Below are 6000 nucleotides of genomic sequence, written 5' to 3' on the forward strand. Positions count from 1 at the left end.
CAAGCAATTTTTACATATATCATAAAGCATAAGCACACTATATTACATATATTACACCACACGAATACAACTATCTTATTCCGACTCGCTCGTTTCTTCTTCTTAGGTTTTGGTTCGTTTTGCCAAGTTTCTAGGGATATATGATGTTCCCCTAATACGAGCTGTCGTTTTCCACAACGGTTTAGAAAAACCTGGTGGTTTAGAGGTTCCCGGGTCATTGTTACAACTTAGGGGCTTCGGGGGTTGACGATACATATAAAGTTCATCGGGGTTGGAATTAGATTTCTCTATTTTTATGCCCTTTCCCTTATTATTTTCTTTTGCCTTTTTAAATTCAGTTGGGGTAATTTCTATAACATCATCGGAATTCTCGTCGGAATTCGATTCATCGGAGAATTGGTAATCCTCTCAATATTTTGCTTCCTTGGCGGAAACACCATTGACCATAATTAACCTTGGTCGGTTGGTTGAGGATTTTCTTTTACTTAACCGTTTTATTATTTCCCCCACCGGTTCTATTTCTTCATCCGGTTCCGATTCTTCTTCCGGTTCCGATTCTTCTTCCGGTTCCGACTCTTCTTCCGGTTCCTCTTCGGGAACTTGTGAATCAGTCCACGAATCATTCCAATTTACATTTGACTCTTCATTATTATTAGGTGAGTCAATGGGACTTGTTCTAGAGGTAGACATCTATCACATAATATCAAACGCGTTAAGAGATTAATATATCACATAATATTCACATGTTAAAAATATATAGTTTCCAACAAAATTTGTTAAGCAATCATTTTTCAAGTAAACACGGTCGAAGTCCAGACTCACTAATGCATCCTAACAAACTCGATAAGACACACTAATGCAAAATTTTCTGGTTCTCTAAGACCAACGCTCGGATACCAACTGAAATGTCCCGTTCTTATTGATTAAAAACGTTCCATATTAGTTGATTTCGTTGTGAGGTTTTGACCTCTATATGAGATGTTTTTCAAAGACTGCATTCATTTTAAAACAAACCATAACCTTTATTTCATCAATAAAGGTTTAAAAAGCTTTACGTGGATTATCAAATAATGATAATCTAAAATATCATGTTTACACACGACCATTACATAATGGTTTACAATACAAATATGTTACAACAAAATAAGTTTCTTGAATGCAGTTTTTACACAATATCATACAAGCATGGACTCCAAGTCTCGTCCTTATTTAAGTATGCAACAGCGGAAGCTCTTAATAATCACCTGAGAATAAACATGCTTAAAACGTCAACAAAATGTTGGTGAGTTATAGGTTTAACCTATATATATCAAATCATAATAATAGATCACAAGATTTCATATTTCAATACACATCCCATACATAGAGATAAAAATCATTCATATGGTGAATACCTGGTAACTGACATTAACAAGATGCATATATAAGAATATCCCCATCATTCCAGGACACCCTTCGGATATGATATAAATTTCGAAGTACTAAAGCATCCGGTACTTTGGATGGGGCTTGTTGGGCCCAATAGATCTATCTTTAGGATTCGCGTCAATTAGGGTGTCTGTTCCCTAATTCTTAGATTACCAGACTTAATAAAAAGGGGCATATTCGATTTTGATAATTCAACCATAGAATGTAGTTTCACGTACTTGTGTCTATTTTGTAAATCATTTATAAAACCTGCATGTATTCTCATCCCAAAAATATTAGATTTTAAAAGTGGGACTATAACTCACTTTCACAGATTTTTACTTCGTCGGGAAGTAAGACTTGGCCACTGGTTGATTCACGAACCTATAAAAATATATACATATATATCTGATGATGTAGCGTGAGGGTACGAAATAGTATTATTTTTACTAGGAAATACTACAAAATATGACACAAGTTTTATTAATTTACGGATGGGATATACCTAAACCTTGCTACAACACTATAGGCAGTGTACCTAATCGTAGAGTAGTGTAGTTTTTAGTAAGTCCGGTTCGTTCCACAGGGAGCTAGTGATTACGTACTATATTTTTATAAAACTATATTTATATAAATATATATATATATATATATATATATATATATATATATATATATAAGTAGTAATATTATTATAAAAGGGGGGTTTTTACCGTTTAATGACCGGTTTGTCGATTTTATATTTTTAAGCGTAAAGATAAATGACAATAATTAAAGTGCGTAAAATAAATAAATGACGATAAATAAAATAACAATAAATAAAATTGCGATAGAATATGAAATAAAAGGATTATGCTTATTTAAACTTCCGTAATCATGATGTTTGACGTTTTGATTTTAATTAATTGTTACTCGGGTTAATTGTCCTTTGTCATGGTTTATTTGATACCTATCTGGTTTTTATCCATAATAGTCCATCGGTCATAAATATAAAGTGCGAGTGTCCTCGTCAAATTACCCTTATACCCGAAGTCAAATATTCCAACTAATTAAGGATTTAAACTGTGACGCAGTTATCACTTCTGTCAACAATTACACCAGTTATCACTGTATGTAATTTACCCCTGTTTTGATTAGATATGAATATTAATTTACCCACTTGATCAGTTTGAATAATCAATTACCCAACCCGAATAATTAATTAAATGATTATAATAGATTCCATATGAACGTCACTAAATAGGACAACCATAATCATTATTAATTATTAGGATAATTAATTTGAAGATAGGTTCGACAGACTCCAATGAGTTGTCACTCAATTAGACAATACCCCCCATCTATTAATAGTCAATAGTCCAATTTCCACAAGTGTCGGTCTTTTGCCCAAACCCCAATTATGGTACAAAGCCCAATTACCCAATTTTAGTAATTAGCCCAACATCATGATTACTTCGTTTTAAATAAGCATAATAATAACTTAGCTACGAGACATTAACATAAAAAGGTTGAACATAACTTACAATGATTAAAAATAGCGTAGCGTTACACGGACAGAATTTCGACTTACACACTCAAACGATCTCTATCATAAATCTTATTATTATCATAATTTAAAATTAAAATTAAGATTATTGTTATATCTTATTACATTAACATTATGATAGAGATTTTTAGATATTGATATTGATAATAGATTTTTAGGATAGAAAAAGGGATGCTTAAAATACATCGACAATCATCGCCTTTTATAGGCAAAATATGAAATTGAATTTTCATTTACGACCCCTGAACTATGCTAAATTAACAACTTTTTATTATTTAATATTATTCTTATTATGAATTATTTAAATATTATATTTTATTCTTGTGCATAGTTGACTCGTAATTTTTACACCGTTGCGTCGAGCGTTGAGAGTTGACTCATGTCCCGGTTCCGGATTTTCGAACGTCCTTGCGTACTATTTTATATCGTGTACTTTGCGTTTTGTAACTTGTACTCTTGTCATTTTTAGACGTTCTTCATCAATAATTTGAACCTTTTTAATTGTATCTTGTACATTTGAGCTTTTTGGACGTTTTGGTCTTTCAAATCTTTGTTTTTGTCTTTAAATCTTCATTTTCGAGCGATTTGCGTCTTTCGTCTTCGCACTTATTTATTTAACTATTACAACTAAAAATAAGGAAATTACATTTAAAAACTTTACATATTGGAACGATATTGCTACTAAATATATGTTCATTTGGAGCACTATCAAATATCCCCACACTTGAGCGTTGCTTGTCCTCAAGCAATACAGAACTTGAAATAAAAACATACATGAATCACTTTTTTATTCATCACACTTTGTACATCAGTGATTTTGATATAGCGGTATAAACAATGACAGTAATGATGGTTAAAGGTGGGTGTGTCATCCACAGTTGCCTCGGGTTTAGGTCAACGACACTTGCAATCAAATAGCCGATTTACTTTCGATTTCCAAAGCAAAGTGCACATTTGAAAGGTGGTTTACAGTCCCACATGACTATTAAAATGTAGATCCTTAAGAAAATTGGATCTTTATGAAAACATTTGATCTTTTTGAAAATTTAATCTAGCTTTTACCCTAGATAAGTTTTCCGGAATAACCCTTCACCGGTGTTTGCAAAATATTTTTGTGGGTTGTGTGGGTTTCAGATTTGAAAATTTTAGCTCAACACTTGTGGTTTTGTGTTACCCACTTGCTAACCTTGTATTAGGAAAGCAACACGTCCAGTTTACTTGTCCCGTATATTACCTTTCGGCAAACTACCGTCCGGTTGTAAAGGAAAGCGATGAACAAAAAACTGTTAAGGCAATGTCCCGTGACATGCAGATGATTATGGTCTTATTAACATGTCGGATGCTAGAACTATCCTTGGTAGGAGCGATAGTAAAGATCATCCTATAATTTTTCGGTCTGGCACAAGGTCCTGTCTCCGACCATGCTATGCAACCACCGTTCTTACGGTTGACACCTGATTTGGTTCAGGTGACCTAATGAATTCCAGGTGAATTTCTTAGGATTTTACGTTCAATGGTAATGAACGCATTGAAAATGGGTTTTCAGAAAACAAATCGGTTTGTATTTTTGATCAAAATATTTTCTCGTTCAAGCTCGAGTTTAGATATCATTGAATTCCATGAGTTTGTAATTCTCAATCTTTAAAGTCAATCTCAAGGATTGAGTAATATCAGGCTTAAAAGCTGATTTTTGATCTTTTAAGGAGATTATCCTTTCTGGGGATCTGATTCATTAGTCTTATCCAGCTAATTTGCACGGTGCCTCCCCATTGTACGAGATAAATCCTTCTCATGGTTAGGATAAATCTGACCACATGGCGACCCTGTTTGATGCTGAGGTCCGTGGATTTCCTGCTGATTTTAGTGATGACTTTTCTAGATTTTTCGTCAACCTACAGCTGGTCTGGACGACAACTTCATGACCTAAATCAAGAAGCGCATGTCTTTTTCGGAAGACTTTACTTCCTTTTAATGATGGAATTGATTCATCGTGTAGATCCATCTTTCTTTCAAATGTATTACAGTAAACCGGGTAAAACTGATTAGTATCGTCCAAAGCAAAAGTACCTGCAATAATCTTGTACAAAAATATGTGATATATGTTTTAAATTGAATAACTTGGTACATTCTTCCCACACTTAGTTTCTTTCTTTGCCTTTTTATTTTCTTTTATTTCATTTTAAATGAATTCAAGCGTTTTAGGGTGTTTCTCAATTTATGTCCTTTTCGAGGTAACGATAATTTCGGTATTATCACCTAGTTTTCACCGTTCATAAATATGTATAAACATGATTTTAAATTCATTTAGTTGAAAATTTTTCAAATTTTCACAAAATTTGGCAAATAAACTAAGTGCAAACCCGAGAGAATTTATAACCCTTCCCCACACTTGAGATCATGCAATGCCCTCATTTGCATGAAATCAGACTATAATTATAAATTCATGAGGGTGATTAGTGTAGAAAAGTGATTAAAAATACCCAGTTTGTAAGCATATTATTTTACATCACATTTGATATTTTGCTTCTTGTCGTCAAAATTAGTAGCTATTGCTGAACTTAATGTTAGTCTTTGAAAGTGCGTTGTTCTACCCTGTTTTGTACATAATATAAAATACAAACATATATATACATATTTTTGAAGTTGGGTATATTACCCCACGTTCAAAAATTTATAAAGTCTAATATCTTTTTGGCATACTTTAGATCAATAAAATTAAAAATAATGATAACAAAATTTGCCGTCCCACCCTCGGGTAAAGCAATTTCGGCTTAATGACCTAGTCTTCAACTCACGACGAATTTTAGAAATCATTTTTTCAACTTAATGAATTAAAGTAAATTTTGTTTTTAAATATCACACAAAACTTAAAAGCATATTAATTTCATATAAAACCTAAAAAAAACAAAAATTCAGAATGGGGGGAGAAAACTAGTTCTTTAGTGTCTGCTAGCGGAAAAGACCAATCGGATTCCATTCTCGGAACTACACGAGAACAGAACAACTAACTCTAGATAACATTTTCTTAGAACATTTGAATCTCCCCA

Source organism: Rutidosis leptorrhynchoides, chromosome 2 (assembly GCF_046630445.1).
Source record: "Rutidosis leptorrhynchoides isolate AG116_Rl617_1_P2 chromosome 2, CSIRO_AGI_Rlap_v1, whole genome shotgun sequence".
Taxonomy (NCBI): Eukaryota; Viridiplantae; Streptophyta; class Magnoliopsida; order Asterales; family Asteraceae; genus Rutidosis; species Rutidosis leptorrhynchoides.